The 24,166-nt window shown below is 40.6% G+C and overlaps 1 protein-coding gene and 1 non-coding gene across 10 annotated transcripts in view; one reads left to right on the forward strand and one right to left on the reverse strand.

Annotated features, from left to right (window-relative positions):
• Positions 1-20,639, reverse strand: part of RAB9A (RAB9A, member RAS oncogene family) — a 30,761-nt gene extending 10,122 nt beyond the window's left edge. For 8 of the 9 annotated variants that reach the window (XM_036270423.1, XM_036270424.1, XM_036270418.1 and 5 more), the window contains exons 1-3: positions 20,503-20,639; positions 3,369-3,462; positions 2,696-2,726 (exon numbers count right to left, since the gene is read on the reverse strand). The gene's annotated coding sequence lies outside the window, so the exon portion shown is untranslated. Of the gene's footprint in view, positions 1-2,695; positions 2,727-3,368; positions 3,463-4,896; positions 4,930-20,502 lie in introns of those variants that run through there. The other variant, XM_036270420.1, reaches the window with a different exon arrangement.
• LOC118636753 lies at positions 16,727-16,834 on the forward strand. Its single transcript, XR_004960738.1, has one exon. It is a non-coding gene; the product is annotated as a U6 spliceosomal RNA (small nuclear RNA).
• Positions 20,640-24,166: the final 3,527 nt, after the last annotated feature.

Here is a 24,166-nt window from a genome sequence, read left to right on the forward strand (position 1 = left end):
GAGGCAGAAGCTGACTGAATTGGCAGTGAACAAAAATTGCCAACCACTGAGTAAATGAACTCTATTCTCTTCTTTGGGAACACTACTTTGAGTCTGCCAAAATTAACGTCAACAGCAATGGAATTTTAAATACAATATTGTAATACATCACATTCTACCCATAAGACTCATTTGGGCAGTTCCAACTTAACAAGCGCCAGCCTGTGCTGTTACTTGTGTGTTTCAAGGGGGAATGAAGTAAACCCTTGAATAAAAACATGGTGTTATGCGTACCCCTTAGGGGAAACCCTGGGGCAGGATTAAAAACCTTCCTATACTATAGGCAGCAGCTCATTTATAGACAAATGCTTCTAAGTACTGTTCCTATTTAAATTTCTATTTTAATTCTTTATTATGGAAAATTTCAGATATCCTCGAAATTTCCCAATAATGAGAATAATATAATGATACTCCATGGGCCCTAAACCTAGCTTCACCAAGTGTCAACTTATGGCAAATCCTGTTTCCTCCATAACTCCCCATTCACCCTTCTCCTCAGTTATTTTGAATCAAATTATATCACTTAATCTGTAATTATTTCAGTAGTAAGTGGCTTTTAGTATATTAAAATTTGTAAAAGAAGTCAACCTTTAGAGTAGCACTAACAGAACTTTCTGCAATGGTGGAGATGTCCTCCATCTGCAGTGTCCCATGTTATACTACTAGCCACGTGTGGCTACTGAGCACTTGGCATATGGCTGGGGGGAGTTAGGAACTGAATTTAAATTGTACTTAATTTTAACTAATTTGAATACCCATATTAAGAGAGCCAATAGCTCTATTGGACAACACAGCTCTAGCACAAAAATAGAAATTTAACATGATAAGAGATATTGTGAATCCCTCAATGGGAAGGTAATTAAGACATGAACAATAATTGGGATATTACTAGGATGAATTTGCAAAATCACTGCAATAAACACTGTCTGGCTATCTCCTCGTTATATGCAAATATGCCCAATGTAATGTAACTGAACACTTCCTATAACATGAAAGAATTTTGTATTTCCAACTACATGCTATACTGTTCTGGTAAAACCTGTAGCAATTTGCCCCTAACTACAACTGGCTCTTTTAAATTACTACTGTAGTAATTATTGCTATAATTAATACAATTTAAATTGGCCAATAAAAGCATGAGGCAATCAAGGTATACTTCTTGGAGACTTTTGACTGCCAATGGGTCACTGTGCCCAATGCCCAGACTAAATTAATGTTATATAGGAAATAATCTCAAGCCTCTTAATGTCCTGATATATGCAACGATGTGCTAAATTGGTTCCTTTGTTTAATTCTTTGCAATCTTGCTTAAACAACTTCAACTTAAGAAAAAGGGTTAACAAAACTGAAAAAGCATACCAACTATTCTGACTTAGGGAAAGTATCTGTTGAATACCTCCTTAACATTCTTCAGTAGTTCTCCACAGATTCAAGTTTAAGTCCAACTTCCAAGGCAAGACACTTGGCCCTGCTCCCCATTCTTGGCTTCAGTCATTCGGAAAAGCACAGGCAGATAGAACTGAAATTCAATTCCATCTGCCCAGCTCATACTCTCCCTTGCGTTCGCCCTGGCACACATTGTTCCCTCTGCTGGTGATCCCACACCACTTCACCTAACTCACCACTAACTAACCACTGGGCCCTCGGAATTGCTCAGCATGGTCACCACCAACACTGGAAACCTTCGCCAGAAGCCCCCACCCCAAGGTTGTTCCTTTCGCACAATGCTAAGATATGTGAACACAAAAGTTCCACATTGTGTTAAGAGGGTGGAACAGATGTGTGTAATTCTAGTCTGTCATTTATCCCAGTAGTTTAATAGGTCTCTAACTGCCTTACCAGCCACAAAGTTTTACTGTACAACTAAATTGTTAGAATCTCTACATCAAATCATAACCCAGATTATACAATCTAACAGCCTCCACTCAGAGGACTGGTTGCATACATCTGCCAAATTAAGTCTTAGAAGTTCCATGGGATTTGTCATTTATAATTTTACCAAGACACATTGACAGTTTTCTTTTTTCATAATAAGGTGGGATTTCCTAGTTTGTGCCATTATTCTGATAAAACAAATTTGGGGAATGCTAGACCCACAAACCAGAAAACAGGATACAATGTTTACATTCCCATCAGTAATTTGGGGCCTTCCAGATACCCTATTTGGAAGTATTGTTGGCATTTGCTAGAACAGCTAGTACATACACATCTCTCTAATTCTAACTGTAGAGTTGTATATAAACATACAGGGTGATACAAGTGTTGTATAAACCATCTCATATCCCAATGACACTAACAGCGTTGGTGGTATAGTGGTGACGTAGCTGCCTTCCAAAGACACTAACAAAAAGTAGCTTCATGCAATCTATATATTAACATAACCACAACGGGCTTACAGATATTAAAAATGTTTCCTTGTACTTTTCTAAAAACAGTAAAATCCTTTGAAACTTCTTTAGTGTAAGCTGAATGGATAAAGGTATTCTACTATGTTATTTTCAGAACTTACCTTAAAATATAATGTCAAGTCTTTTATAATCCACAATTTGGAATGACTACCCATTTCACCAAGTTAATACACAATTTTAGCAATTCAGCTAAATTCTATAAGGAAATCTGAATAAGAAAAGCCTACTACATAGGCCATAAATCTCACCTTAGTTGTTCAGTTCAAGCATCATCATTATCTGCAAAGAAAAAATGTGAAACTCAGCTTAGCAATGAACATTCAATTTGTTTTCATAATTTTAAGAGTAAACACAAGAATTAAAAAAAAATATATCTGACTTCTATTAGCAGCCAAATTCTTAATTTAAAAGGAAAATCACACCTGAAAGCTGCCCATGACCCTTCTCAGCCTGAAAAAAGTCCTAGAATCAAATACTACACTTTAATCAGTTTTTTCTAGAAGTCTTTCACCTGCCCACCCTTCTTTTCTAAGTTTCACACTCAGGCAGCTATAAAATCTTGTTAAGATGAAATATAAAATATTTCATTCATTCTTTAACATTTGCCCAAATTCTGAGTGGCTTAGAATAATCATATTCCAGAGAATAAAATAAAGCTAACACAAATAAGGAAAAAAGAAGGGCCACACGAGGGAGGGGCACAAATGGGATATAGGAAAAGTAGGTCTAAGGCAGCAAAGAGTGTCATGAGGCTTCTTTCCAGGCAGCCAAGGTCAAGGTGAAAACTTTCTTGTGACCAAATAAAAGCCCACTGTGAGGAAGGAGAACTGGTTCCTGGTGTCGAAAGCCAAGAATGCAGACCAACTGGCAAGCTACTTGACATCTTGAAGCTCACCGGACAACTGTGACAATAGTACCTACCCCTCGGACTCTTGGGAAGATTCACTCAGACGTGGACAACAGGGGGAAGTGATTCACCACTGCACCAGGCTCATCACAGGAGTGTAGGAAGTTTCTGTGGAATGAATACAAGAAGTCTTTATGGGCAATATTACAGAAAGGCTTCTTTTATGGCCATTTCTTCAGTCAAATTTCAGTAGGAGTTATGGGCAGAAAAAAGATAATTACGCAGGCAGACAATAGGAAGACAAAGGATACTAGCCCTAGAGATCAAATTCAATGTGAAAGTTTCCCAGTGATGAATGTGGAGCTGTGCTCAAGTACTAGCCTCTCTTTCTCAACCAATGATTTCAAACCCCTGTCCCCCTTAAAGTGAAGGTCATTTTTGTGGCACTTACATATAGCAGTTCTTAACTTAATGAGACTCTTCAAAACCTTGACATTTTGTAGTTAAAGATAAAATAGTAATAATACAGGCATATCTCAGAAATATTGGGGGTTCAGTTCCAGACCACGACAATAAAGTAAATATCACAGATCAAGTCACACAAATTTTTTTAGTTTCCCCGTGCATGTTATGTCTACACTATACGGTAGTCTATTAGGTGTGCAATGTCATATGTCTAAAAAAACAATGCACATACTTTAATTTAAAAATATTTTATTGCTAATAAATGCTATTTTCTGAGCCTTCAGCAAGTCATAATTTTTTTTTGCAAGTAGTTGCCACAAATCTTCATTTTGTAAAAAACTGCAATATCTTCAAAGTACAATAAGGCAAAATGAAATAAAATTAGGTATGCTTGTAATAACAACACCAACATTGACTGAGCCCTGGTAAGCCATTTACTCTGCTGCACTTCATTCACTCCTCACAAGTCTTCTATCCCTATACTGCAGATGAGGACACTGTCTCAGAGTGGTTATGTACCTTCCTTGGTCAAGGGCACATAACTAGCAAAAGATGGAAATGAGGTAAAAATGGAGCAGGCTACTTTAAACCCCAGCCCTTAACCAGTAGGCTCAGCTGCCTTTGCATTTATTTCTGAGGGTTTTCCTGTTGCTGCCGTGGGTATAATGAAAACACGCAGTTGCAATGTGAGAGTCTTTTGAATGCTCACTTTATTTCAAGATCTGCACAAAACCAAGTTAACCTGACAGAAGTAGCAGTAACATCTGAGTGTGCCTGTTTTATTAGAGTTTCAATAGCTTAAACATATTTTAAATGAAACATAAAGCAAATGTTTGCAGACTTAAAAGCACCACCCCAGAAGCCTAGCGTTCAGTGGACTGGGTGGGAAAGCAGTTTTTCAACAAGCAGTTAGTGAGTGCCTATTGTGTGCCAGATGCTGAGGATACAAGCCACATCCCGTCTCATGGAGCTGGTAGATGGGGGAGGTGACAAGCCATGCAAATCCAATGTGGTAAGTCCTACAAATGAGAGTCTATACTTGGTATAGAATACAACTATTCAGTACTAGTTGGTTTAGCTCAGCGGTTAGAGAGTTGGCCCACAGACAGGGTTTGATTCCTAGTCAAAGGCACATACCTGGGTTGCAGGTTTGATCCCTGGCCCTGGTCGGGGTCGTGCCAATCAAGGTGTCTCTCTCACATGGATGTTTCTTTCTCTCTCTCTTCCCCTCCCTCCTTTCCGCTCTATCTAAAATGAATGGAAAAATATCCTCGGGTAAGGATGAATAAAAAATTAAGAATACAACTATTTGTATTCAACAAAAAACCAAAAATAACTTCAACAGTGTAGCATCTCCCCTGGTGAGACATGTGATGGGTAAGCCTGCGGCTCTCACAGTCAGTCCTAGGACCATTGTGTGAGCATCTCAGGGTAGCTCAGAGCTGTGTGTAACTCCAGCCACCAGGGGGACATCAATTTCACACACCATGATTCTGTAACACAGCCAGCTACTTCACCTGCAGCTAGGTTAAAGAAAACTTCTAGGGCCAGAGGAAAACTGGCTGTGTCAACAGTGTTGGTACGAGACAATCTACCAGTTTCCAGTGTGGGCTGTTCCAAAGCAATGTCTCAATGATCATTTTACCTGTATTCTGTCCTTAGCATACAGCCTCACCAAGGTCGGCTTCCACTACAGGTGGATTTGACCTAGGGCAAGTGGGTTTGACCACAAGCTAAGCTCGGCAGGAGAAAACAGAAGAGAGGAGGGAACCAGGGAGAGGGACCAGTCCAAACCATGGCCCTGTCAACACAGCCTGGAATGTAATGGGAGCGTCCAAGGTAGACCCAAGAGCTGGAGTCCAGAAAGAGAAGAGGGTTCTATGCAGATGGGACTGGAGAGAAGCCTAGAACAGGCAGGGCCATATAAGCTAAGGAAGGATTTCTGGAAATTACCTAAATGCCTAACTGGAGACATAGGACTGTAGAAATATACTGAGTGATAAACCCAAATAGTAACACACCGTGATCACGCTGTGTAAAAGCTTACAGATTTATATTAAAGTCTGTAAGAAAACCTACTAGAATAATCAATACCAAGTTCAATCTTCAAAGTTCTGATGTGGTTACAAAGTCATACTTTTTTAAATATCAAAAGTATATAAATCAATCAAAAGCTTCATTTTCACTTAAAGTCCAGCTTGGCACTTAAGTGAAATTAAAATCATGTTTTAAATTTTCTTTAAATACTGCTATCCACCAGGCCTCAAGGACAACTGCTTCCTAAATTTCTGTAACTCTGATTATATTAAAAATAGCTCAATATAACACCAAAAATATAAAAGCAACAACACAAAAAATAAGTAAATTGAACTTGACCAAAATTAAAAACGCAGCCGCTGTTGCTCAGTGGTTGAGCGTCAACCCATGCACCAAGAGGTCACCGGTTCGATCCCTGGTCAGGGCACATGCCCAGGTTGTGGGCCCAATCCCCAGTGTGAGGTATGCGGGAGGTGGCCAATTGATGTTCTCTCTCATCGATGTTTCTATCTCTCCCTCTCCCCTCCTCTCTCTCTCTCAAATCAATAAAGTAAAAAACAACACTTGTGCTTAAAAAGACACTGTCAAGAAAGTGAAAAGACAACACAGAATAGGAGAAAATATTTGGAAACCAAATATCTGATAAGAAGCATATATCCAGAATATATAAAGAACTCTTACAACTCATCAATAAAAAACAAATAACCCAATAATAAAAAATAAAAAATAGCACTATTATTCATAATACCCCAAAGTAGAAACAACTCAAATGTCCATCAACTGATGAATGGATAATAAAATAGGCATATCTATATAATGGAAGATTAATCAGTCATAAAAAGTAATGAAGTACTAGGACATATAACATGGATAAACCCCAAATACATTATAAGTGAAAGATGACAAACATGAAAGGCCACATCTATGATTCTATTTATATGAAATGTTCAGAATAGGCAAATCCATAGACAGAAAATAGATCTGGATTAAGTAGGTCACTGGCAAGAAAGAAAGTGAACCATGTTTTCAGCAGATAGCTCAAAACTAAATGTATGTCAACCCTTTCCTTTTTATAATACTATTTTTGCAGCTCTTCCATTGTGGACTTTGATCTTGCACTATCAATTGTTTATGGATAGTTTTACCAGTAGTAGCCTATTCTCTGGCCTTCTCCAACTCCTTGCAATAAACCAAGAGGGAGTCAGACTCAAGCATGGAGAATATAAATCTCTAACAGGAATGTTTAATTAAGGGTAGACATTTTTATTGGTCATGGAACTAATGGTCTCCATTCTTACAGATAACTAAACCCACTTATTTCTTCATTATTTCTATTACATAGGATTTTGAGCATGGAGTTCAAAGAGCTATCCAACCATGCTTACAAGCCTGTCCCAATTATATCTCTACAAGTCACCATCCCCAAACCTATTACAGGCATTTACCGTCCAGCCGTTGCTCAGGCCCTTATCTTGGCCTCAGAGGCTCCTTCCTACACCTGGACAGCTTAGTCATCCAAAGGCTAATAATTTAGATCCCTCATCCAAGAACACTTCTATGCCTCACCTTCCTAATCTTTCTCTTTGCTCTAATCATTTCCACCTCTATTACAGCTCTCATTCACTTACACTCTAACCAGTCAGCTGCGTGAGTCTCTTCAACTCCCTGGAGGGACACACCACACCTAATGCCATCATTCATTTGTCCTTTTTCTGTTCTGCAACATCTTATAAAATCTTTACATATGGTGAGGTACCAGAAAGTAAATTACCTCCTCCTTTATTCCTGTTATTCGATTCTTATTTTTCTATTTGTATTTTCCATACTTACAATTCTTTGTTTCTCTAATCAATCAGTTCTTCCCCCATTCTATTTTTGAGGTCTATTAAAATACATGGTAAGGGACAAAAAAATTGATTCTTACTTGCAAGTCTAATGAGAAAACCACTTTAAAATAAGTACTATTTATTGACTACAACAGGGAACTGGTGGTTGAAAAAAAAAAAAACATTCTTCTAACAAACACCTAAAGGGAGAATGGATTGGGTTTGTAAAATGCTTTTCTCAAAATTTCAGAGTTTGAAACACATGCTCTGTGATCCCTTGACTAGTTCTCACTTCCAAACACTTAAGTGAATTTATCATTCTTGGTTTAAATGTAAGAATGTTGTTGTTTTTGTTTTGGGTTTTTTCTCCCCGAAATCACACATACCTGTTGCATTCACCCTGAATGTCCTAATTAGAGGCATACCACTTATTTCATTTCATGGCTTGAGAAACTGAGGCTCAAAGAAACTAACCAATGAATAAAAGCATGGATAATCTCTAAATTATTTCAATTTTTACTGGAGCTATATTTATTTCCCTACAGTATCTTAATATAGGTGTCTAACTTACCTAATTAGTTCCACTCTTTGTTTCTAGTCTTCCTAAAATGTATAAGTAAAAGGCAAATCAAGGAAGTCATTAAGTCTATCTCTATTACAAGAGGTCTACCAGGAAACATAAAAAGAAGAATTAAGCAAAACACCAAGGAATACACCAACTTGTGCTGTCCAATATGGTAGTCACTAACCACAAGTGGCTACTGAGCACTTGAAATGTGGCTAGTCCAACTGAGGAACTGAATATTTTCTTTTATTTCATTTCAGTGATTTACATTTAAATTGCTACATGAGTACTGCATCAGACAGTGTACACATAGAGTGTGCTTGGGAGTCCATGAAGGAGCTGCAGGGGGAAAATGCACGTAGAATCACATGTGAAATAAGGATGAGTGCATGGATGGAAGCATGTGAGCTTGAGCTTTTCTCTGGAAAGAGTGAAAAAAAGTTTCAGCAGATTCTAAAAGGAACTTGGAATCAAGAAATGATCAATACATGTCTGCATCATTCGTACATTACATGTGATCCATTTGTGTAACTCATAACACTCTCAAGACTTTCATCTTTACTAGGCATCACTAGTTCATGTTCTCTCCCTCAATCATGAGATGTTATTAATATTACAACCATGAACCGTGATGGCTCAGTGAACAGACTTACGGGAAACTGCTAATTCTGGAAGTGAAGACAATGTTTTATTCTTTGTTGTGTTTAACTGAGGTCCTTAACAGAAACCAGCATAAATGTATCTACCTGTATTAAGACAGTACCCATAATAGGCACTTAAAAGGCTTGACAATAAAGAAAAGAGTGGGGTAGTTTAAGGTTTCATTTTGGGGGACAGAATTAAAATAAAAGAAATAGATACAGATCACAGAATAGGGATATAGTACTGGGAATTAGGATGGTTATTTCAAGAAGACTGCATTATAAAAGAAATGAATTTGAATATGCATGTTAGAACAATACATTAAAACAGCTAAACACAAATTAAACATGATCTGCAAAGTCTGCTGTAACTTAAGGAAACATCAGTTCTGACCCCTCTCAAGTTAGATAAGAAACCAGATGTCTGGAGAACTTCCAAATAAACTCAGGGACGAGTTAGTATACAAACACCGCCCACGAAGCATGAAGCCACAGCCAAGGGGAACTTCTTGACTATCAGAGAAATTAAGTAAGGAAAATGGAAATTTCCCAAGAAGATATAGTTGAAGAGGACAGCTATGTCTGGCACATAGGACTCAGCTAGATTAAAGGCCACCATTCTGCAGGGAAGTTGTCACCAAGTCAAAATGAGAAGAACATAACAATGCTGCAGGTAGCTTCCCAGAAAGTTCACTTCATCAAACTTCTCCATCAAGGATGCCTGTTTGCCCCCACCAAGGTAACGAGGCTGACTTTGCTTACAAAAAACATTCCAAACCTGAACTTGCTGGGTCATCACTACCCATTTCACGTCTATGCCTGATCAACCCTCCACTCTGCTCATTACACATAGGCTCCCTATTTCATCCTCCCCACTCCTATATATGCAAAAGTCCCCCAACAACGCTTAATGGCCAATCCAAAGACTTTCCCCCAGTCATCTTAAATGGCCTATGGCATATGTACCCCTAAAGTGAATAAAGAAAAAAGTGCTTCTCTTAGGACTGCAGAGTGTATGCTTCTAGAAAACACCCTCATGCTTAACCAGTGTCCCCACCTGAGGTCCACATAGTAGACAGTGAATTCTCTCAGATGTAGTCATGTATCTGGATGTACATGATATAAAATCTCAAAAGGGTGCTCAGGCATTTTTTTTTGCTTGCTTATTTTTTACAAAGTAAACTATGATTTTATTGTGAAATTATCATAGATAGAAAATTAAACTGAATACTTATTCTATCCATTTTGATTCACAATAATCTTACCATTTTTTGTACCATGTATTTCAATTGCCTGTTTAGTGAAAGTAAAGAAACCTGTTACTTTTTGCTTGTTTTAATTTAAATTTTATCATTGAATTTAAGACCCCACCATAAAATGTACTGCCAACAACCACATCCCAAAGCCCCTAAGTAAACATTTTTTTAAAATATTTTTTTCTTTATTGATTTTAGAGAGAGAAGAAGGAAGAGGGAGGAGGAGAGAGAGATAGAAACATCAATGAGAGAGAGAACATCGACTGGCCGCCCCTGCATGCCCCCCACTGGGGATCGGGCCCACAGCCTGGGCACGTGCCCTGACCGGGAATCAAACCAGCGACCTCTTGGTGCATGGGTCGACGCTCAACCAGTGAGTCACACCGGCTGGGCAGTAAACATTTTTTTTAAACAAATAAGGCAATGGAGGCCCAACTGGAAAAGAGTCTTGCAAAATTTCACACCTCTACCTGGAAGCATAAGACCTTCTTTGAGTCAGCCAGGACTCAGCCACAGCCTGGCAGTGACCTTGAAAATGCTTCCTACTTAATTGTCCATAAAACTACCCTAGACAAAGAAACAGAGGAAGATATAAAAAAGTGGAAGCATATACCTTGTTCATGGATTGGAAGAATTAACATCATTAAAATGTACATACTACCCAAAGCAATCTACAGATTCAATGCAATCCCCATCAAAATACCAACAACATATTTCACAGAACTAGAAAAAAACACTCCAAAAGTTTATATGGAACCAAAAAAGACCCCAAATAGCCACAGCAGTCTTGAAAAAGAAGAACAAAGTAGGAGGGATCACATTACCAGATTTCAAGTTATACTACAAAGCCTGGCACAAGAACAGGCAGATAGATCAATGGAACAGAAGAGAGAACCCAGAAATTGACCCAAGACAATATGCTCAATTAATATTTGACAAAGGTGGCAAGAGCATACAGTGGAGTCAAGACAGTCTAAATGGTGTTGGAAAAATTGGACAGCTACTTGCAAAAAAATGAAGCTAGACCACCAACTTACACCATACACAAGAATAAACTCAAAATGGATGAAAGACTTAAATGTAACTCGTGAATCTGTAAAAATTCCAGAAGAAAATGCAGGCAACAAAATTTCACACACCATACACAGCAGAATTTTCACTGATACAACACCTAAGGCAAGAGAAACAAAGGAAAAAATGAACACATGGGACTACATCAAACTCAAAAAAATGCTTCTGCACAGCAAAAGAAACAACCATCAAAACGGAAAGGGATCCCACTATATGGGAGACCATAACTGCCAATGATGCATCAGATAAGGGGTTAATTTCCAAAATATATAGAGTGCTCATACAACTCCACAAAAGGAAGACAAAGAACCCAATTAAAAAATGGGCAGAGGACCTAAATAGACACCTCTCCAGAAAGGACACAAAAATGGCCAAGAGACATATGAAGAAATGCTCAGCATCACTAATCATCAGAGAGATACAAATTAAAACAACAATGAGGTATCACCTCATACCTGTCAGAATGGCCGCCATCAACAAATCATCAAACAATAAGTGTTGGAGAGGGTGTGGAGAAAAGGGGATTCTAGTACACTGCTGGTGGGAATGCAGACTCATGCAGCCACTGCGGAAAACACTATGGTTACCTCAAAAAGTTAAAAATTGAACTGCCATTTGACCCAGTAATCCCACTTCTAGGAATATAGCCTAAGAAACCTGAAACACCAATCAGAAAGAATATATGTACCCCTATGTTCATAGCAACACTATTTACAATAGCTAAGATCTGGAAACAACCCAAATGTCCATCAGTAGATAAGTGGATAAAAAAGCTGTGGTACATGTACACCATGGAATACTATGCAGCTGTAAAAAAAAGAAAGATTTTTGTATCCTTTGAGATGGCATGGAAGGACCTGGAGAGTAGTATACTAAGCAAAACAAGCCAAGCAGAGAAAGACAAATATCACATGGTCTCACTTATATGTGGAATATAATGAACTAAACAAACTGATGAACAAAACTGACCCAGAAACATAGAAGTGGGGTACAGACTGACAAGCCTCAGAGGAGGGGGTTTGGGGGAATAGGTAAACCACAAAACTTATATGCATGTATGCATGACCAATGGACATAGACAACAAAGCTGGGGATGGGGCAGCGGGGAAGGGGAGGAGGGTGTCAATGGGGGAAAAAAGGAGAAACATCTGTAAGAAAAACAAATTAATAATGATTAAAAAACTACCCTAGACAAAAGGTTCTGCCTTCTCTCCCTTTCACCCCTTAGCTTTCAGCAATCTAGGTGGCTCCCTTTTCTAACAAGCTTTTGTTGTTAAATGGCAAGGCTGAATGAAGCCCTTACCTCTTCCCAAACCATATCTCCCTGAGATATAAAACCCAGTGATTTCTAAACTCAAGTCCACCTCCACCCACCCACCCCTTGGGGGCCAGACAAGAAGAATTCCAATCCCTTTTATATGTTCATCTGGCACCCTGCTGGCAGTTCAAATTCAACATATCTAAAACCAAGCTAATTATTTTTCCCATTCTTGCTTCTTCTGTCTTACCCACTTCATTCACCAAAACAAGAAATGTGTCCACTTCCCTACCTATTGCTATTGTCATGTTTGCTCAAATAACAAATGCTATGACTGGAATAACATTACACACCGCTGTTTACTAAATACAGTCAAACCTCAGTTCTCCCAACATCTCCATCACTAACAACTCAGTTCTCCACCAAGTTTTTCCTGGAAAAAACTGACTGGACAACTCTTTCATGCTGTTACATCAGCATGACAAAAAGTGTCTCTCAGGTCACAAATAAAGGAGAGAAAGTGCTAGTATGAGTCAGTTTACAGCTAAACCTCGCCTTGTTAACATCTCAGGAAATTGTACTGTGAATATTTTTGGTTTTGTTTTGTTTTTTGCTTTTGTTGCTGGGAGATGGACAATTAGCACAATTTAAAACATAAAGAGCCCTGGCCAGTTTGGCTCAGCGGTTAGAGCGTCGGCCTGCGGTCCGGAGAGACCCAGGTTCGGTTCCCGCTAAGGGCACGTACTTCGGTTGCAGTTTGTCCCCGGCCCTGGTTGGTCGTGCGGGTGGCAGCCACTCGATGTGTCCCTTCACGTCGATGTTTCTCTCTCTCTCTCCCTTCCTCTCCCTCCCTCCCACTCTATCTGTACAAAAAAATGGAAAAATATCCTCAGGTGAGGATTAAAAAATAATAATAATAAAACATAAAGAGGCTGTCAAGAGTGCTAATGTTGCTAAGAGTGTAAAAGAAACAATGATCATGGGCAACTGAAGAGGTAGAAAACCTGATGTTGATTTGAATAAAGGAAAAGCAGTTAGCCAGTGACAGCATTTCAGAGGTAATGATATGTGAAAAAGAGAAGATGCGCATCCTGAAAGACAACCCTGAAACAGTGCTGAAAGTGACTGGTTTAAGTCTAGTAGGAGGTGGTTCAATAAATTTTAAAAAAGAAGTGTTTGTTTATAGATTAAACAGTACATGAGACATGTACTGTATATAGAAAAGGTTAAGCCTGGTAGGTGTGGCTCAGTGGTTGAGCATGGACTCATGCACCAAGAGGTGATCGCTGGTTGATTCCTGGTCAGGGGCATGCAGGAGGCAGCCAATTGATGTTCTTTCTCTTCAATGTTTCTATCTCTCTCCCTCTCCTTTCCTCTCTCTCTAAAATCAATAAAAAAGAAAAAAATATTTTTTTAAAAAAGAAAGGTTAAAATGGAATCATTTGGGAGTCTGAAACTAATTAATTCAATTTACATGATTTCTAATGGGAAAAAAGGATTTGGTTTTCAAACAAATCGCTTCTTGAAAAGCCTTCTGGATTAAATAAGTTCAAGAACCAAGGTTCCAAGGTTCTACTGCATCTGATAGGCACACAGCACCTTCAAATCACCTGCAAGTTGGACACTATCACCCATGTTTTATAGATCGATAAATGCAAGTTCACAAATGTTAAACAATGTCCCCAGTCTAATTAAACAGGGCAGGTCAAATATGTGCTACCTTCACTCCCACCAAATGACAGAAAGGACTAAAAAATGTACAAACCCAAAAAGAACAACAAGAGTGAACTATAGATGAGACAGCAACAAAATTGAAAGGATGGAAAACAAATGGTCCACTAGAGTTCAATTGAAGAGACAAGGAAATCTAATGCACTTGACGCTTATTGAGACAGGCCAGCCAGGGCTGAATGGAAGTGCAAAGGTTTTTCTGAAAGGCCGGAGATGCCATGACCACCCCTGTACTCAGAGGCTCCTTTCTCAACCAGATCTACTTCCTAAAGAAGTGTGAGCAGCAGAAAATGGGAATGAAACACTATGAATGGTTAAGGGACAGTCTGTACAGGAAACAGGGGCAGGGCAAGCTGCTTTAAATTTCTGAGGGAACCACAGAGGTACTGGACATTTTCAGGACACCATGCAAACTGGCAATCGAGGGAGTTTGCAGTTTCAACATTAGATTGTACCACATTCCTTTCGATGACATCATATCTTTGCAAAGCTGGTTTTCCAGGGTTGGTGTGATAAAAGCTCCAGTACTGCGCAAATATGAATGTGGAACAGGATATGAGGGTGACAGCTGTTTGATTCAAAACAACTATTAAAAGAATTTCATTTAAGAAAGACAGAAACTCAAAAAAAAAAAAGAAGAAGACTGGAACTTATCTCAGAGAATGCCCTGCATTTACCAACATATGATCCTCAAGCAGTTCTTCTGTTGTTCTGTTGTGACTTCCAACTAAACCATGTATGCATTTTAAGGCATGTTCATCTAATCACTGCTCTGATTACACAAACCTGAAGCTGCTAAGACAGACTAGCACAGTCGCCTTACAGCATATACAGCCCAGTGAGTTCTAAGTTTTTTGAGATGTTACATCATTTAAACATTCCTCTATTAGAGTTTTACATAGCAAGTTCTAGAAACAGAAACCTGTAAGGTTTTTTTCAGGCTTCTCATACACTGATAACACAACCATTCTTATGAGAACTAACCTTCTAAAAACTACCTTAGCCTCTGTACCCAAAAGCCTAATACAATGCATAAGAACTTGGAATTAAAACTTTTAGTTCTGTTTACACTGAGCTGTTCAGTTTGTCTGTTTACATTTCTCTGCTAGCCTTCACACTTAGATAATGAATATGGCCATGGAATGAATGTGTCAGGTTGTGCCATACTGTTTCTCCATCCCTTGTCAAACAATAGCATACATTCGTAAGGCATCAGGCCTGGGACGAAATTGAAGTCTGTGTTCAGACTCCCCACGATTAAATGAGCGGGGTTCAGTAAAGCCCCAAATGCCTGCTTCACTTCTACATTTCTTCCAGAACATACAGCAGTCTATCTTCACCCCATGCTGATGTAGCTGTTACCTTACATTAATTTACATCTAATCATCCCCTCCATGTTCGTAAGCTACAGCATTTCGAAACCTGGACATGCCATGATCAAAAAACAAAAAGTAATGGAATAATCCAGACTGTAGAAATACCCAGAGCACAACTTCACAACATGTACAATATCAAGATGCACTTGGGAAAACAGATTTCTTCTCCAGGTTATGGAAAAAGCCCAGGTGCCCCCAGGCTCCCTGGTAAACACTGCCTGGAACTACCTCCAGCCTGCCGCCCCAGCAGAAAGCAGCCAAGCTTCCCTCCAAGGGCACACCAGTCTCCCAAGGCTCCTCCCTCAAGTATTCTGACCTTTCATTTGCATCACAGCTTTCCAAACTCCCTGAGGCATTTTGTGAGTTCAACCCTCCCCCCTAAATGCTTAATAAATAGTCTCTGTTGATGACCTACTTAATCACAAGCCCTATTTTCTTGTCCTTGGTTTTGACTAACAAATTTATTACCTAGCTAGCTTTCAAGTGAGACACATTTTACACACACACACTTCCATTTGGCTTATTTCCTCCTGCTGCATAACCAGCAAATTGCCTGGGGCAGAACTACTTAGAAACCAATAATCTGATGTCTCTACTTGGTGTCATGTAATCTCATTTTTTAAAAATGTGTCTCAGTAGGTTGAGCATCTTCCTATGCGCCAAGAGGTCGCATATTCGATTCTAGTCAGGGTACATGCTGTGGGCTTGATATCCAAGTAGGGGGCATGCAGGAGGCAACCTATTGATGTTTCTCTCTCATCAATGTTTCTCTCTCTCTCTAAAACATCAATAAAAACATTTTTTTTTTTAAAAAGAAGAAGACTACTGCCCTGGCTGGTTTGGCTCAGCGATTAGAGTGTCGACCCGCAGACCAATGAGTCATGGGTTTGGTTCGGGTCAAGAGCATGTACTTCGGATGCAGTTTGTCCCTGGCCCTGGTTGGGGTCCTGCCGGAGGCAGCCAGTAGATGTGTCTCTCTCACATCGATCTTTCTCTCTCCCTCCCTTCCACTCTATCTGAAGATAAATGAAAAATATCCTCGGGTGAGGATTAAAAAAAAGAAGAAGAAATGTGGTGACCTAACCTGGCCAGAGCAGCAAGCCAACTACATACAGATCCAGCAAGACTCATTCCTCAGAGGCCAATGCACCAATTCATCCTGACCCTTCCCAGAATAAAACCCCTCCAGTAAGAAAAGGACACACAGTGCTCGCTTAGGCAGCATGTATACTAAAAATTGGAACGATACAGAGAAGATTAGCATGGCCCCTGCGTAAGGATGACGTGCAAATTCATGAAGCATTCCATATTAAAAAAAAAAGAACACACATTCCTTTGTTAGATCCCATGAGATAGCAATCATTTTAGGTGTATAATTTAGCATCCCTTCTACCCCACAGCAGACAACTCCTGATGAGAGGCATGGAAATCTATCCATTAGCAAAGAACATGCTGTCCATCAGCATGAGTCAAAAAGCAAAGCTACCCACAAAAGATGCCATGTTGACTGCATGAATAACACTTTCACCGATTCCTAAAACAAGAACCAGCCCTTTAAGTTCACCTAAAAGTTACACCTACCACCAGAATGAAGCAGTATATATACTGATGGGCCTAGTCTTAGATAGGCATGGTGAAAACAGGCTGAAAAATGATGCTGAGATCATTTAAAAAAATATTTTTTCACCATTTATTTCTTGATTTCAGTGATAAAATGTATGCATAACTACTGTTTACTGAGGCTAAATTTAAGAAATTTTATGCTTGCCCAGCTGGTGTGGCTCAGTGGATTGAGCATTGTCCCATGGACTGAGAGGTCCTGGTTCGATTCCCGGTTGGGGCACATGCCCAGGTTGCAGGCTCAATCCCCAGCAGGGGGTGTGCGGCAGGCAGTTGATGGATTTTTCTCTCTCACATAGATGTTTCTCTCTCTCTGACTCTCTCTCTAAAAATAATAATAAAAACATATTTTTTAAAAAGAAATTTTATGCTCAACAATGGCTACCCAATTTGATTCCTGTAAATATTCACGTGTGGTCAACCTACAAAGCTATCAAAAGCACATCAATTTTTCCTCATTTCACCTAAGTCCATGCACAGTAAATACCATAATACAGGTACCTGTGTGGGGGTGTGCATCTGTTGTGTTTATTTTTAATCCCCACCAGAAGATATGATTTTATTGATTTTCTTTTAGAGAGAGAATAAGGGGGGAACGGGGAGAAGAGAGGGGGGAAAGGGGAGACGGGACTAGGGGGAGAGAGGAAGAGAGAGAAGAGAGAGATAGAGAGAGATAGAGAGAGAAAGAAACATCGAGGTTGCCTGTGGTATGCACCCCAAACCAGGGATCGAACCTGCAACTTGGGTATGTGCCCTGACCAGGAATCAAACCTGCAACCTTTTTGGTGTACAGGACTATTGTCCAACCAATTGAGCTACCAGGCCAGGGCGTGTTTGTCTATTTTTTTAATGATACCTGGCCCCTGACCTTGAGCAACCCAGGCAATAAATTTGGTTCTAAGACAAGTAAAACCCTGATCTCATGATTGTGATTAGACTGTAAGCTCCCCTGCATAGCAGCACCTATCAGTGGATGACAGGCTACTCAGAAAATGCTTTTGGACAACTGGAATAATACAAAAACCCTAAGTCTACGAATCTGAATGGCTCTCAAGCTCCTTTTGTCACTTTTGCCTTAAAAAAATGGATTCTGTTATCAGAAGTTATTTGCTCATTCCTTAATCTTTCAAATGAATGTATATGTCTCTTAGTCAAGGGAAATCTCTTCAAGGTCTCAAATTTCTTCCCTGCTCTTTCTTTTTTTTTTTAATCCTTATCTGAGGACATTTTTGCATTTATTTTCAGATAGAGTGGGAGGGAGAGAGGGAGGAAGAGAGAGAGTGAAACATCGATGTGAGAGAGACACATCGACTGGCTGCCACCCACATGACCCCAACTGGGGGCCGGGGACAAACCGCAAAGGAAGTACGTGCCCTTACCGGGAATCGAACCCGTGTCTCTCTGGTCCGTGGGCCAACGCTCTAACCGCTGAGCCAAACCGGTCAGGGTCCTTCCTCCCTGCTCTTTCTTAAAGTGAGAAGGAGGTATCTAAGTAGGAAACCACCACTGCATTAGAAAAACTACAGAAGTGCTGAAACATGAGCTCTGAAGTTATATAGACTGCTGTAGAGCAGGGTTTCTCCACACCTGCACTAGCTATATTTTGAGCCAGAAAAGTCTCTGTTGTGGGGCCTACCCTGTGCATTGTAGAACACTGATCAGCATCCCTGGCCTCTACCCACTGAATAGCAGCAGCACTCTCTCTCAGGTGTGAACCAAAACTGCCCACAGACAGTATCAAAGTCCCCAATTGAGAACTACCACTCTAACCTCACACAGACCTGCTCAGAATCCTGGCTCTGCCCTTTGTGACCAAGGGAAGCAGACTAATCACCAAATTCCTCAGCAAACTCCTCATCTGTAAAATGGAGCTAATAACACAGAAATGCTGTGAAAATAAAATGATGCATGTACAGGACTTACACACAGAGAACATCCAGTGCCAGAGCAGCTGCCCAAGAATTGAGGGGGGGGGGGGGCTAAAATTTAATCTCTAAAACCAAAGGAACTTATCTTCAGGCCTCCAGAGTAACGTAATCTAGATGGAAGAAATGGATGAGATAGAATGAAATGAAGAGAAGAGAGAGGTTGGGAAAGAGCACAGCACTACAGTATGTTCCTAATTTCCAAGAACCGGGGTTGGAATCAAGGCCAAAGATGTTCTAATTAGTTGTGTTGGTCCACTTTACCCTCACAAATGATAAACCAAAATTATCCACACATCATAAAACTCTCCAAAATAAGTAAATCACCAAGCCAGAAATGTTCTAGTATAAGCAAGAGTAATTTACTATGGTGTCTACACAAAAATACTGAAAGCAGCAGACTGCCACACCATTGTCTTCGATCTGGAAATCTAAATAAGATACTGAGTTCTAGACAAGTAGTGATAACTTCAACATAAGCTTCTAAACGAGAACCTAAGAACAGTCTTCTTAAAAGTCGCTGACTGAAAAGTTCTGGGCTTCCTTCAGGTCTACAGTTTAGCTCCACGAACTGGTTTTTGAGATTACAGGCAATTTAGGGATTTTCCATTACCATCGTGGCAGAGACTGAAAGGCAGTCAAGTTAAAAAAAAAATTTTTTTTTGATTCTCAAGAAAGCAATCAAATTCTGTCAATTGGTTTCATCGGGACTCTGAAAGCCTATAAAACGACTAGTCACGTGATGATTTGGAAACTAGCAAAAAGAGTCATTCCTCAAAAGAACCATGGTCACGGGATGTGTCATCACTTATAAAGAAACAACAAAGCCAATACCACCACCACTATTTGGTCCGCACTCACAATTCTCATCTCATCACTTTCCGTACTAAGTTGGAAGAAAGTAAGGAACACGATCCTGAAATCTTAGCCAGTCTCAATCAGATAACACCCCAAACCGCCTGCAGCCCCAGAACTGGCTTTACATTCCAAATTCCTCACCACAGTGCTCATGACCCGTTCGCAAGGGTTCACCTAGGGAGCGCGTCCCAAGTGGCCACCATCAAATCGTGCGAGCGCCTTTGCTTTCTCCACACGAACCATTCGGGGGCAGATGTGGTTTGGGTGGGCTAGGGTGTGTGGATGCGTGCCCCGAGTGGTTGGGGGAAAGGCTAGGGTCTGTATGTGTCCCGCGGGTTGTGTGTGTGCCTGTCCCCGGGTGTGTGGGTATGGGAACCCGTCTTTCCTGCTGCGTCAGTCAACAGGAGGCAGGGGGAAACAAGCCGCCCCCCTCCCGGGGCGGTGAGTGACCCGCGCAGGCCCCGCGCGCCCCCTGCCCCAGCAGCCCGAGGCCCAGCACTGGCGGCCCGCGCGCGCTCAGACCCTGACGACGCAGCCCCCGGCCCCGGCCCACCCCCAGGGAGTCCGCGCCCTGCTCACCTCGCGGCCACACGGGGAACGTCCGGGAGCTCTGGCCTGGCCAGGGACAATGAAGAGAAAGAGAGGGACCTGGACCCGGCGGGCGGGACGCGGCGGCTGAAGAGCTGCCTGAGTCCGACTCCAGTTGCTCCCGCCCAGCGCCGAGGGAACAACATGGCGACGGGCAGGGGCGGGGCCGGGGAATAGGGGCGGGGCCTGGAAAATAGGGGCCTTGAAGTAGACGGCCGCCCCCGCCCCCGCCCCCGCCCCCGCCTCGCCCACTCCTGGGCTGCTGGTTAAGTCAAGGGATTTCTTGGGGTCGGCTGTTTCTCGTGTCCTCCAGCTGCGTTCGGGCCAGAGAGGACACGACATAATAGTTACCTTCAAACGTTTACGTAATGTGGGAATAAACAGATCACATAAGCACCGTCACGAGATGTTGTGGATTCGATGAGAAAGCGAAGAGGCAAAGATCAAATGGGCAGATGAAAAACGAAAACAGCTGCGCCCTGGCCGGGTTGCTCTGCTGGTTGCAACGTGGGCCCGCACACCAAAAGGTTGCGGGAACCGGGTCAGGGTACACACCTAGGTTTCGGGTTCCATCTATGGTCGGGCCGTTGGGGAGGCAATTGATGGATGTTTCATCTCACGTCGATGATTCTCTCTCTGTCTCAAAATCAATAAAAATATATCCTTAGGTGAGATTTTTTTTTAAAAAAATTTTAAATTGAACCGGCTGGGCCCAGCTGGTGTGGCTCAGTGGCTTGAGCGTTGTCCCATGGACTGAAAGGTCCTGGTTTGATTCAGGTCAAGACGTATGCCTGGTTTGCAAGCTGGATCCCCAGTGGGGCGTATGCGGGAGGCGGCCAACTGGTGTTTCTCACATGGATGTTTCTTCTATCTCTCGCTCCCTTCCTCTCTAAAAATTTTAGTTAATTAATTAAAACAGCTGGAATATTGTGGAATAACAGGAATTAGATTTAAATTTTTTCTTTATCTTGTTAAAATACTGTCTCTGTTGTCTCTAAATAGAAAGCAGTAGTGGAAAAGGAGGGTATTGGGGAAGCTCTTCTTAATTACTCACTTTAGTGGAGTTAGCCTGTCTTAACCACGCTGAGTCCTGGAGACCGGAGGGGCTTTTTAGTGACCTTTCAATATATTTTGTTTGGTAGATTTCGGTTGTTTCCCAGGAGAAAGCTCTCACTTTTGTGGTTTGCTGGGTTATCATTAAATAACCTCTGGCTCTTTAGGGAGTCATTTTCAGGCAATGAATCCAATGTAGTTTTTTCATTCAGGTTATGTTTGAGTTTTTCACAAGTATGAAAGACAGTTTTAGAACACTTGTGAAAATGAGGCATGTAAAAAAGATTGAGTTCAACTTTGAGTTTAAATGAATTTTTCTTTTATAGAAAAAAATCTAATTTTTTACCCATGCAGGATATTTCCCCAAGAAAAATATAAGTAAAGGTTTATAAAATTCAAATCTGTTGAAAATAGGGAGGGTCTTATTGTAAAACACATAACAATTAAAGCTACACAATAAAACATATAAGAGCACTGCAATTAATTGTTTTTAAAAGAAACAAACATGTCATGTACTTTGGACTAAATTGCAAGGAGCAGTGCACATGGTCATTAAGGAAATGGTACCTGAAAATCGTATATCAAAATCATAATCAAGGAGTGATGGCATAGAAATTTCTCTCTGCAACTGCTAATACCAACCAGCTATTAACAAGTGCTCTTACGAAATTATTGTATTTTGGCTTAAAGTAAGCCTTGGGAAACCCAAGAGTTTTCAAAAAAGGGTTCTAAGCAGGTCCTACAAGTGATTCTTAGGCTTTTTCAAAATGTAAGTGAAACATGCAACATAGCTGAGTGTAGTTTATAGTCAGCACCTGAAGAATGAGGAAAGTTACTTTTTCTGAAATAACTATTACTTGGGCACCAGCCAACTGACACTTCAGAATACTCATTTTTTTTTTTTACCAGGCCCCCAGCTTGGGGTGCCCTCGTTCCCATGGCGGGGATACCTGACTTCCGACTTCTCCCTCACCCACACCGGGTGGTGGAGGCAATGGGCCAGGAGGGCCAGAGCCAGGCTGAATTGACCCTCTGACCTGGCTGGGCTTCCAGGGTCCTCTCAGTCCGGAATCAGAAATTTGGTGTGGGGGATTACCCGTGTTTCCCCAGGGTGGCCTATTGTGGACCCCAGGTTGGAGTGGAACAGTCTAGAGACTCCTCAGCTGGAAGATAAAGCTGGAGCTGAGGTGGAGAACAACTCCAAGGGGGACTTCCCTGAGCCCTGCCCTGCCCAGCCTGGGGCAGTAATATTAAATCATCTAAGAATATCCAGTAAAGGACTCTTAGCCAATGTCATTGATAGTTTGCTCCAGATAACAGTGGAATCTAAACCCTTGCAGCCTTTCCTGGAAGCCTGTAGCAACACTTGATTTTTTTTTGGTACTTGCTCTGCAGCTGCTTGGAACCCCTAAGCTTGATCTTCAAATACTAGAAAAGTTCAGTGTTATTCTACAGAAACTTTCTAAAATCAAGAATAATAAGAAGCTCTTTGAACTTTTTACACTTCATCTGGTGCTTCAGGAAATATAAAGGACAACACATCCAGAGCATTTCTTTTCCTGTATTAAACTAAATTCAACTCTGTTCAATTTGGGTTTAACAAAATGCAACTCCCTGGCCTTCAATGCAAGCCATTAGACAGGCTTATTATTATTTTATAAATATTATATACGTGTTGCTTATTTGTAAGATTGCAAAGATCATGAAAGTAACTAAAGGTCTACCAAGTAAAGTTTTCAGTAGCATCATTTATCATGAAAAATAAAAAAGAACATTTTTTTAAATAGAAATTTTTTTAACTTTAAAAATAAAATCTATAGAAGTGCTGGAATTTTTGGAATGTTACAGTTCAACTAAGGTAGTACTAATGTGCAAAACAATTTCCAGAATTAATGACACTGGGGTTATTTTTTAACTATTTTAGAAAAATTCTTAAATTTTTGTGATTATTTGGAATAGAACTGGTGTTTATGTAGGGGGAAAAAGAATTCTCATATATTCTCTTCCACCATTCACTTCTTTAGCTAACTGATCTTACAGTGCAAGAGTAGAGGGTGGATCAAAAGATTTTACCTGGAGGGCAAGTTTGGGGGGTTTGTGGTGGAATGTGTATGGTTGGCAAGCTGACACACTTTATACGTAGATGATCTCTATCTCTCTGGTTTCATGAACTTGTTGACTGAAGAAAAGCATTTAAGGACTGACCTTGTTTGACTCCCTTCATCTAATTAGGATTTTTTATCTTTATACCCTGTAAACACCTAATGCATCACTCATAGAGGAAAAAGGTCAAGGTTGCTAGGCATTAATGATTCCTTTCCTTAAATGACACCTACTTATTTGTATATGAGCACTGGGAGTTAATACCCCATTTCAAGCCAGAGTCTGAAAGAAATCACCTCTGGTATCTCTGATGAAAAGCTACAAGTGGGCCCCAGATTCAGATATAATACTTAAAATTAAAATGATTACAGGCAGACCTGTTTTATTGCACTTCACAAATGTGTGTTTTACAGATGGAAGGCAAGCCTCTCCACCAAAAAAAGATTACTACTTTCTGTACTGTGATACTCAACTTTATTGCAGTGGTCTTGAACCACCG

Source organism: Molossus molossus, unplaced genomic scaffold, assembly GCF_014108415.1.
Source record: "Molossus molossus isolate mMolMol1 unplaced genomic scaffold, mMolMol1.p scaffold_m16_p_2, whole genome shotgun sequence".
Taxonomy (NCBI): Eukaryota; Metazoa; Chordata; class Mammalia; order Chiroptera; family Molossidae; genus Molossus; species Molossus molossus.